Source organism: Neofelis nebulosa, chromosome 1 (assembly GCF_028018385.1).
Source record: "Neofelis nebulosa isolate mNeoNeb1 chromosome 1, mNeoNeb1.pri, whole genome shotgun sequence".
Classification (NCBI taxonomy): Eukaryota; Metazoa; Chordata; class Mammalia; order Carnivora; family Felidae; genus Neofelis; species Neofelis nebulosa.
The window spans coordinates 162,436,448-162,448,874 of NC_080782.1; the positions used below are offsets into that span (position 1 = coordinate 162,436,448).

The 12,427-nt window shown below is 39.4% G+C and overlaps 1 protein-coding gene across 4 annotated transcripts in view; it reads right to left on the minus strand.

Annotated features, from left to right (window-relative positions):
- The window catches only part of LOC131519405 (uncharacterized), a 344,031-nt gene that overhangs the window by 14,368 nt on the left and 317,236 nt on the right, over window positions 1-12,427 (minus strand). The window lies entirely within an intron of this gene.

The window sequence follows — 12,427 nt, forward strand, 5'->3', positions numbered from 1 at the left end:
CATAGACATCCCCTTGAGTACCTGACTGAAGAGCTGGTGGTCTGTGCTGAGGCCAGGTTCTGATATGGTGGACAAAGTTCAATGACCAAGGAGAAGTGGGAGAAGTAGATATTCCAGAACTTACACAGGGCTGGAAAATACTGAAACACTGACCACCCAATCCGGAAAGACCACACTGAACTCACTGAGTGCTCCACTAATATCCCAAGAGAATAAAGCTAAGACTAGGGCTACTCGAGCCCTAGAGTAAAGACTACTCTAGAGGTGTCCCAACGAAGCTTAGGGACAAGACTTCACAAGGTGATCTGCAAGTAAGTTAACTGCCTCAGAATTAAATTTCATACTCTTTAAGTGAAGATGATAAAATTTGGACATTCAACAATGTGGCATCCATCATGCCCAGGATACAATAAAAAACTGCCAGACATGTAAAGCAGCAAAGAAATGTGAGAAAAATGTGAACAGTAGTAAAATCACTTAAAAGAAACTGAACTGTAATGACAGAAAGGATAGACTTTAATACAGCTATTACAAATGGGTTGAAAATTTTCAATGAAAGTATGGCTATATTGTGGGAACAGAGGGGCAAAGCCAACAGAGAAGTAAAAATGATTGGAAAAGAACACATGAAAATTCTAGAACTGAAAAATACTTTCTAAAATTAAATAGTTCCGATAGAAACTAAAAAACGCCAAGAGAACAGATGAATGAAAGTAGGAGCTGATTCTTTGAAAATATCAATAAGACTGATAAACCTTTAGCCAGACTCATCAAAAAAGAGAGGACTCGAATAAACAAAATCAGAAATGGGGGGGGGTGGAATAACAGCCAACACCAAAGAAATACAAAGGATTGTAAGTCAGTATTATGAAAAATTGTATGCCAACAAATTGGGCAACCTGGATGAAGTGGATAAAATCCTTAGAAATTTATAACCTCTCTGAGTCAGGAAGAAATAGAAAACTCAGACTAATTACCAACAATGAAATTGAATCAGTAGTAAAAAAATTCCCTACAAACAAAAGTTCAAGACCAGACAGCTTCACATGGGGATGCTACCAACTATTTAAAGAGGAGTTAGGGGGCACCTGGGTGGCTCTGTCAGATGAGCATCCGACTCTTGATTTCAGGTCAGGTCATGATCTCACGGTTTGTGAGTCCAGGCCCTGTGTTGGGCTCTGCGCTGATAGTGTGGAGCCTGCTTGGGATTCTCTCTCTTCCACTCTCTCTGCCACTCGTGTTTTCTCTCTCAAAATACATAAAGTTGGAAAAATCTTTTATATTTTAAAAAAATAAAGAAGAGTTAGTACGTACTCTTTCAAACTTTTCCAAAAAATAGAAGAGGATGGAAAACTTCCAAAATCATCCTAGGAGGCTAGCATCACCCTGATATTAAAACCAGATAAAGACACCACAAAGAAAGAGAACAAGAGAGATGCCTGGCTGGCTCAGTTGATGGAGTGTGCAAATCTTGATGTCAGAGTTGTGGTTTCAAGCCCATGATGGGTGTAGAGATTACTCAAAAATAAAATCTTGAAAAAAAAAAAAAAAAAAAGAACTACAGGCCAATACATCTCTGATGTACATAGATGAAAAAATCCTCAACAAAATACTAGCAAACCAAATCCAATACCTTAAAAAAATCATTTACCAAGATGAAATGGGATTTATTCTGGAGTGCAAGAGTAGTTCAATATTTGTAAACCAATCAACATAATACATCACATCAACAAGAGAAAAGATAAAAACCATAGAACCATTTCAATAGATGCAGAAAAAGCATTTGACAAAGTACAATATATATTCATGATAAAAACCCTTGACAAAAGAGATTTAGAGGGAACATACCCCAACATAATAAATGCCATATATGGAAAACCCACAGGTAACATCATACTCAATGGTCAAAAACTGAGTGATTTCCTCTTAAGGTCAGAAACAAGATAAGGATGTCCACTCTCACTTTTACGCAACAAAGTACTGGAAGTCCCAGCCACAGCAATCAGACAAGAAAAAGGAATAAAAGACATCCAAATTGATAAGGAAGAAGTAAAACTTTCACAGTTTGCATATGACATAATTTATACAGAAAACTCTAAAGACTCCACTGAAAAAACTACTAAAACTGATAAATGAATTCAGCAAGGTCACAGGATATAAAATCAATATACAGAAATTCATTGCATTTCTGTAGACTAACAATGAAATGGAAGAAAGAGAAATTAAGAAAGTAATTGTATTTACAACTGCACCAAAAATAATAAAATACCTAGGAATAATAAACTAGGTGAAAGACCTGTACTCTGAAAACTGTAAAACATTGATGAAAGAAATTCAAGACGATGCAAAGAAATAGAAAGACATTCCAAGCTCATCGATTGGAAGAACAAATATTGTTAAAATGTCAATACTACCCGGGGCGCCTGGGTGGCTCAGTCGGTTAAGCAGCTGACTTTGGCTCAGGTCATGATCTCGCACTCTGTGAGTTCGAGCCCCGTGTCAGGCTCTGTGCTGACAGCTCAGAGCCTGGAGCCTGTTTTGGATTCTGTGTCTCCCTCTCTCTGACCCTCCCCCATTCATGCTCTGTCTCTCTCTGTCTCAAAAATAAATAAACGTTAAAAAAAAATTTTTTTTTAAATGTCGATACTACCCAAATCAATCTACATATTCAATGCAATCCCTATCAAAGCAACAGCAGCATTCTTCACAGAGCTAGAACAAATAATCCTCAAATTTGTATGGAACCACAAATACCCTAAATAGCCAAAGAAATTGAAAAATAAAAACAAAGCTAAAGGTATCACAGTTCCAAATTTCAAGTTATACTACAAAGATGCAGTGATAAAAACAGTATGGAACTGGCACAAAAATAGACACATAGATCCATGGAACAGAATAGCCCAGAAATAAACCCACAATTCTATGGTCAATTAACCTTCAACATAGGAGGAAATAATATTCAATGGGAAAGGATAGTCTCTTCAACAAAGGGCATTGGGAAAACTGGAGAGCTATATGTAAAAGAATGAGGACCACTTTCTCACACCCTACAGAAAAATAAACTCAAAATGGATAAGGACCTAAATGTGAGACCTGAAACCATAAAAATATTAGAAGAGAACACAGACAGTAATTTCCTTGATGCCCACCGTAGCAACATTTTTCTAGATCTATCTCCTGAGGCAAGGGATACAAAAGCAAAAATAAACTATTGGGACTACATCAAAATAAAAAGCTTCTGCACAGCAAAGGAAACAATCAACAAAACTAAAAGACAACCAATGAATGGAAGGAGATGTTTACCAATGGCATATGTGATAAAGACTTAGTATCCAAAATATGTAAAGAACTTACACAACATGGAGTACCTGGCTGACTCAGTTGGTAGAGCATGTGACTCTTCATCACGAAGTCCTAAGTTTGAGCCCCGTGTTGGGCATAGAGTTTACTTAAAAAAATTCTTAAAAAGAAAAGAACTTCTACAACTTAACACCAAAAAAAAAAAAATCTAATTAAAAATGGGCAGAAGACATGAACAGACATTTCTCCAAAGAAGACATCCAGATGGCCCACAGACAACTGAAAAGATGCTCAGCATCAGTCATCATCAGGGAAATACAAATCAAACTCACAGTGAGATATCATCTCACAGGTACCTGTCAGAATAGCTAAAATGAAAGGCTCAAGGAACAAGTGTTGGTGAAGATGTGAAGAAAGAGGAACCCTCTTGCATTGTTGGTGGGAATGCAAACTGATACGGTGACTGTGGAAAACAATATGGAGTCCCTCAAAGAATTAAAAATAGAAGTACCATATAATCCAGTGATCATGCCATTTACCTAAAGAATACAAACACACGCATTTGAAAGGATATGTGTATCCCTATGTTTATTGCAGCGTTATGTACAATAGTCAAATTACAGAAGGAGTCCAAGTGTCTATCAATAGATGAACAGATAAAGAGGGGGTGGTATGTATACACACACACACACACACACACACACACACACACAATGGGGTATTACTCAGCCATAAAAAAGAATGAAATCTTGCCATTTGTAACAACATGGATGGAACTAGAGAATATAATGCTAAGTGAAGTCAGTCATAGAAAGACCTATACCATATGATCTCACTCATATGTGGAATTAAAAAACAAAACAAATAGCTACAGAAATAAAAAAGAGACACAGAGACAAACCAGGAAACAGACTCACTACAGAGAACAAACTGATGGTTACCAGGGAAGAGGTGGGCAGGGGGATGGGGGAAATGGGGAGGGTGATTAAGAGCACACTTATCATGACGAGCACTGGGTAATGTATGGGATTGTTGAATCGCTATATTGTCCACCTGAAACGAATATAGCACTGCATGTTAATTATACTTGAATTTTAAAAAATGATAAGAAAATGAAATGAAATATTTCCATTCATCCATAAAGACTTTCTAATCAAAATCTGTCTTGTCCATAAATATAATGCAGTATACAAAATATATTGTCTCCATAAATAAGACTAGTAACATTATTTTTTACTCTAGCAGCTTTCCTGCAAGGAAGCCAGGGGACTTCATGAACACATGAAAAATAAATTGGGCATCACTGGAAACTAGATTTACCCTCTAAGACAGCACTGTTTAGTAGAACTTTCTGTGACGATGAAAATGGTCAGCATCTGCTCTGTCCAATACAGCAGCCACTAGCCACATGTAGCCATTTAAATGCATTTTAATTAAAAACTCAATTTCTCAATCATAGTACTCTTATTTCAAGTGATCAGAGTACAGCTCTAAGGTCCTAAGGAAGATGTCTATGGCCTTAAAGCCAGTTTTGTTAAAATCTAATGTTTTGTGTGTTAAAAGAATTAATTTAACTTCCAAAGGTTAGAATAACTCAATAATTTCATAAAGAGTAGTTTATGCCTTGGGGAAATCAAGTGGAAATTTTTTTTCTCATCTTATTAGTCAATGTGTTAGCAAAGACATGTAGACCTTGTCTGAATACAGTGGTTTTCAAACTTTCATGGGCAAAGCAGTTACTTGGAAAGTTTGTTATAAATGAAGATTTCTCAGACACATCCGCCCTCGTATTAAGGTCTGCCTAATCTGAGTGTCTTCCTGGATGGGATTCAGGAAACCATATTCTTAGGAAGCATCTCAAGTAGTTCTGGTATATGATTACCCCTTAAGAAATGCTAGAAAAATCCACAAATATCCAAACCAAATATCAACACTTCAATCAGTATGATTTTCTGTGTACGATATAGACAATTATTTAATTTTTTCTTTTGTTACATGTGTTGTTTTTCATCGGCTAAGCTCTCTCTCTTTTTTAAATGTTTTAACTTATTTTTGAAGGAGAGAGACAGAATGAGAGTGGGAGAGGGGTAGAGAGAGAAGGAGTCACAGAATCTGAAGCAGGCTCTAGACTCTGAGGTGTCAGTACAGAGCCCGATGCAGGCTCAAATCCGCAAACCGCGAGCTCATGACCTGAGCCAAAGTCGGATGCTCAATCGATTGAATCACCCAAGCACCCCGTCAACAGCTATGCTCTTCTTAAATGTAGAACAATATTCTTTTCCCATTTTTACTTTATTGTATTCAAAGCAAGTTACATTTTCCAGATGATTCAAAATACCATGTTTTTGTACATCAGAACCTTGTATGTACAGGTGTTATTCACTCGTTGAGTGAGTGAATCTAGATGATAGGCGTGCCACCTCTGAAAACACTTGCCCCACACACACTGATAAATTAATGATGTGAGAACCGAGATCCTGGATCCCAACTGAGTACTTTCCCCTTTTATGTCAGCAGAATGCATTTCCCAAGTAAACTCATCATTAGAGAGTTCTGGATCATTAATCCTTTTCTCCTTGTAAATACATCATAATAACAATTTTACTCACAGACTCACCAAAACATGTGTTCTCTCTTGGAGGTGACTGGAAATTCTCTCACATGGTAACATAGATTTGGCTTACAGAATTCCTTTTATGAAAATAAGGTTTCAAATTAAATATGAGAAACTCTCCAAAACAAACAAATAGACAGACAAATGAACAAACAAAAAACCAAAACCAAAAGAGAAGGGGGAGGGAGAAGGAATAGAGAACAATTGTGAAATTCAGAGGACGAGGCAGAAGATGTGATCTCTAATTAATAGGAATTCAAGAAAGAGAGAACAGAGGAAAATAGAGGAAGGAAAGATCAAAGAAATATTTGATGTAATTTCACAGAATTGAAGAATAAGGACTTTAAAGATTGAAAGAACACACCAAATATCCAGTACATCCAGTACAATAAATGAAAAAAAGACTTACATTACACACATAATCATGCAATTTCAAAAATCAGAAATAAAGAGAGGGAATAAAAAACCCACCCAGAATAACTTACATAGAAAGAATAGAAAACAAGCAAACAAAATAAAAACCAGTCAAATATAAAGGATCAAGAATCCAACCCAATGAACTATCTACAGCTAACATTATATTTAATGATGAAAGCCTGAAAGCTTTCTCCCTATGATCAAGAATGGGACAAGAATATTGCTCTCACTACTGCTCGTCAAATTGTGCTGGAGCTTCTAGCCAGTGCAATAAGGTACGAAAAAGGCATTTAGGTTAGAAAGGTAGAAATAAAAATGTCTTTATTTGCTGATGGTAGAATTTCTTTGGTCAAAAATCTTACAGAAGCTGCCAAAAAAAAAAAAAAGCGCTACTAGAACTTGTAAGAAACTTATCAAAGTTACAAAATACAAGATCAAAATTCAAAAATCAATTGTATTTCTCTCTATTGGCAATGAACAATCAGAAACTGAAATTCAAAAAACCATACAGCTTACAATAATCAAATATGAAATAGTTTGGAGTACAAGATCTGTACACTGAAAACTACAAAACATTGCTAAGAGATATTAGGGGATATTTAAATATATGGAGAAAAATAACATATTGACAAATTGAAAGGCCCAATACCGTAAAGATATCAATTCTCCCAAAATGCATCCATAGATTCCATAAAATCCCAGGTAAAATGGCAGAAACCTTTTTGTAGAAATGGACAAACTTAATCTAAATTTCATATAGAAATACTAATGCATATAAGAGCCAAAACGATTTTTACAAAAATTTTAAAAAGTAGAAGGATTAGCACTATTTGTTTTCAAGACTTATTACAAAAATCAAGACTGTGCTGTGCTGGCATGAAGACAGAGCTATAGATCAATGTATTAGGATAAAGAATCCACAAGTAGACCCACCCATGTATGGTTAATTGATTGTTGACAAAGGCACCAAAGCAATTTAATAGGGAAAAAATAATCTATTCAAAAGTGATATTAGAACCATTGAGTAACCATATGCAAAAATATTAACCTTAACCTCATGCCACATACAAAAGTTAACTCAAAATGCATCATAGACCTGAATGTGGGTCTATGTAAACCTACAGAATGTTACAGTTTGGTTCACCAGAATCTTCTATGATGACAAAAATACTCTGCCTGTACTGTGCAAGATAACAGCCATTAACCACATGTGACTGAGTGCTTGAAATGTGGCTAGTGTGACTGAGGAACAAACTTTAAAATTTTTAATTTTACTTGATTTAATGTTAAATATAAATAGCCATATTAGGTAGTGGCTATCAGGCATCACAATTCCAGAAGAAATCATAGGAGACAGGCTTGGTGATGTTGACTTTGGCAAAGATTCCTTAAACACAACACAAAGGCATGAACAGGTAAAAAAAAAAAAAAGAAAAAAAAAGAAGAAACCGATAAATCAGACTTCATCAAAACTTAGAGCTTTTATTTTTCAAAAGATATTGTTAAGAAAATTAAAAGGCAAGCTACAGAATGAGAAAATATTTGCAAAACTGGTACCTGACTTATATCCAATATATATTAAGAACTGTCAAAACTCAATAATTCAAAAAATTATAAAAACGGGCAACCTGTTTGAACAGACACTTGTCTATAAAGAAAAAAAATATATATATATAGCTAATAAGCACATGAAAAGATTCATCATTAGGGAATGCAAATTAAAAATATAATGGGATACTACCAGTCAAGCAGTTGTATATCTAAAAACAAAAAGCAAATGTTGGTGTGGATGTGGAGTAACCAGAACTCTCATATACTGCTGGTAGGAATGTAGTACAGTAGGCATACGCTGAAAACCAGTTTTGTAATGTCTTAAACATTTAAACATATACCTGTGACACAACCATTCCACACTTAGGTATTTATCCAAGCAAAATGAAAGCACATGTCCACACAAAAACTTGCACACAAATTCATGACAGCCAAAAATTGGCTACAAATGTCCTGATGGACATTTGGTGTACAAACAAATTGTAGTACATCCAGGCAGTGGAATGCTACTCAATAATAGGAAGAATGAATAGCCTACTTATAATGCTGTAACATGGATGAATTTCATAATAATTGTGCTAAGTGAAAGAGGCTAGATGCAGATTACATACTATACAATTCCATTTATATAAAATTCTAGAAAATGGAAACAAATCTATAGTGATAAAAAGCAGATTTGTAGTTACCTGTAGGAAGAGGGAGGGTTTGCAAAGATGGTAAGGAAACTTTTGGGGATAATGGATATGTTCATTATCTTGATTGTGTTGATTGTTTCATGAGTGTGTGTGTGTGTGTGTGTGTGTGTGTGTATTTTTTAAAAGGAATCAAACTGTACCCTTTACAAATGTATAGTTTATTGCATATCAAGTGTCCCTCAGTAAACTATAAAGAACAGTTGTATAGACTACTCAAAAGCAAGATAGTAAGTTAGAAGACAAAATTTCAAGAAAAAATTATTTTTCACCTAGAATCCTATACCTACCAAGCACAGCTTGCTAGAAGATACCACTTCACAAAACAAGGGAGTAGCTCAAGCAAGAGGGAAAACATGGGATCCAGAAAATGGGAGCTCCACATGGAAGAAAGGTGGAGTGAAGAGTGGTGTTGACAGCCTTGTGTCAACACTTGAGAGCAACCCATCCAACCTGGAGCAGGCAGACAGAGGGCTCTGGCAGGAGTGGCTGCAGGGAGAAAGGGAACTCATAAATTCTTGCATTTGATTATCAAAGATGTTTATGATACTGATACCAAGCACGGAAAGAATTTGTGATAAGAACAGAGAAAAGTGGGGCATCTGGAGGTCTCAGTAAGTTATGCAACCAATTCTTGATTTCAACTCAGGTCATGATCTCACGTTCCTGAGATTGAGCCTGGTGTTGGGCTCTGAGCTGACAGCACGGAACCTGCTAGGGATTCTCTCTTTGCCCCTCCCCTCACCCAATAAATAACTATATAAATAAACTTAAAAAAAATAAAGAACAGAGAAACCTAAGTGAATTAACAACTTTCACAAACCAAGACCATTACCAACTCCAGGAAAAAGAGTTTCACAAGGAAGGAAATCTAATCATCATTACCATGGGGCTCAGTCATGAACAGTAGTTCCATTTTCAGACTAAGATGTACACTGAGTATTGATGTTACATGTCTACTATGGGAAAGAGGAGAGTGGGGAAGAATGTAAAAGAACATGGAAGCTTTACAGTTTATTAGGAGTATGATCCAATAGATACCATCTAAAATAAATAAATTAAGAATAATCCTCCAGTGGCAGGTGGAGCACAGGAGATTCACAGGGCAGTGAAAGGACTCTGTGTGATACTATGATGGTGGACACAGGACGTTACAACCTGTGCAAACCCACAGGATGCACAACACCAAGGGTGGACCCTAATGCACACTATGGACTCTGGGTGATGATGATGAGTCAGTGCAGGCTCGCCCGCTGTGACAAATGCGAGGGGATGTGGGGAATGGAAGAGGCTGTGTGTATGGGGGCAGGAACTCCACACTTGCCACTCAATATCGCTGTGAACCTAAAACCACTCTAAAAATATAGTCCATTAAAAATATTCATATGGACTACATTAATTATAAATATTAGACTCTGTCAGGTCTAGATTTTAATCCTGAACTTCCTGTTCATTAAACATCTGCTTTTTGATATTACTTTTCATCTATAAAAAGGGGGGAATAATTATACTCTTGACATGCAGTGAGGATTAAAAGAGATTATATGTGTGAATTGTAATAGTGATTAATCTCTTTATACATTACATTCTTCCCAAAGAGATAGAGGTGGTTTACAGACATACATTTAACAGCGAGATAAATTTTTATTCAATTAAAGATAAGTAAAAAAGGGGGTGCCTGGGTGGCTCACTCGGTTAAGCGTCTGACTCTTAATTTTGGCTCAGGTCATGATCTCATGGTTCGTGGGTTTGAGCCCCAAGTCTGGCTCTTCTTGGAGCCCGCTTGGGATTCTCTCTCTGCACCCCTCCCCCACTCTCTCAAAAATAAATCAATAAAGAAACCTTAAAAAATAAATAAGAAAACTAAGGGCAAGTCTGTCTGGAACCCAGGATATGTTCAGTTTTCTTTCTCCTGTGATGGCAGCGACACATTCGGGGTGAACTGACTGAGTCTGTGTCCTACCACCTACTGCCTCAGTGTGTCTGTGGTAAGTCCAGCCCTCGCCCTGCAGCCTCTGCTTCTGCCGTGCTGTCACCTAGCCGATTAATTCAAGGAGGACTCCAAACCAGTGTCAGGGGCCCGTCAAGTTGTATTAAAAGGGTCCTGTTTACAAATAGATTTAGGGCACACTTGCACGCAGAATATTCGAAAGACGGCCAAAGCCTAAACTAGTCAATTTTCTAGTAGAACCTGGGCCCTCAGAATGTGCGATACTTCCTAGGCAGGAAAGCTTATTAGCACCAGAATCACAAGGGTTGCGGCTTGAATGGTGCTCCCCAAGAGGATGTTGAAGTCCCGGGCCCCTGATGGGACCTCATTTGGATATGGGGTCCTCGCCGATGATCGAGTGAAGAAGACAGTGTTGGGGCGGCCCTAACCCGGGTGACCGCTGCCCGTGTGCCACGGGGAAATTGGACACACGGAGGAGGCCATGTGAAGGCGAAGGCAGAGATGGGTCATGTGTCCACAGCCAAGCCATGCCCACGACCGCCAGTGAACGCCCGGAAGCTGGGGAGGGGACCAGCATCTCTGTCCCAGACGCCCTGCTTACACACTGTGAGGCCACGGTCTCTGCTGTTCTCCACCCCTCAGCCTCTGGCACTCTGTGACGGTGGCCACAGAGGAGCCTAAGGGGGCTGGCGGGGGGGGGATGCCGAGTGTCCGCAGGCAGTTCAGAAGTCTCTTTGCTTCAGAGAACCCCATACAAGCACAGGCAGAGAGTGTGGTGCTGGCTCCCAGTCTTCCAGGACCCCAGTCCCTGTGGTGCGGGGTCGCCTCTGTGGTTCAGGGGCAGCCTCCGTGGTTCAGGGCAGCCTCTGTGGTTCAGGGGTGGCCTCTGTGGTGCAGGGGTGGCCTCTGTGGTGCAGTGAGGCCTCCGTGGTTCAAGGGTGGCCTCCATGGTGTAGGGGAGGCCTCCATGGTGTAGGGGAGGCCTCGGGGGTGCAGGGTGACCTCCGTAGTGCAGGGGTGGCCTCTATGGTGCAGGGGTGACCTCCATGATGCAGGGGTGGCCTCCATGGTGCAGGGGTGGCCTCCGGGGTGCAGGGTGACCTCCGTAGTGCAGGGGTGGCCTCTATGGTGCAGGGGTGACCTCCATGGTGCAGGGGTGGCCTCCGGGGTGTGGGGGTGGCCTCCGTGGTGCAATGAGGCCTCCGTGGTTCAGGGGCAGCCTCTGGGGTTCAGGGGTGGCCTCCGAGTTGCCAGGGTGGCCTCAGTGGTGCAGTGAGACCTCTGTGGTACAGGAGTGGCCTCTGAGCCACAGGGAGGCCTCCCTGACTTTCTCCCGTTTCCGTGGCTCCAGGGTGACCCGTCTGACTCCCTCTGCTTTGCATCCACTTGAGCTCTGGGTAACCCCTCATTCCTGATCATTTTCTTAACATTCTGTGTATTTTTTGGCCTGAATTATGTTCTCTCCTTGTTCCCATGTTCCAGTCACTGTAGTGAATCCATCGGGCCAAAGGATTTCAGTCATCTATACTTCAAACACAATTCCATGTTCATACCAGAGCCCTGGCTCCCACGGGCGAATCTGAGTACTTTTGTAGTGAGTATAGAAACCACTCACATCCCTGAACCGGCTGAAACAGACGCTGAGCCCAAAGCCTTTCATGTTTTGCTTGAACGTGGGTCCTACAAACTGCTGATCTAAGTCCCACCACCCTCCCGCCCCTGTGGACCTCACTGCCTCCCCAGGGACACAAACAAAACCAAAACAGGAAGTAAAATAACTTAAAATACCAATGAGCTTTTGAAGAAAGTCAGTTAACGTACATGACGGACAGCTGCCTCTTCCAAGGGAGGCATTTGCTCCTATTTGCGTATATTTGATTTGAATACACGACAAATATAATT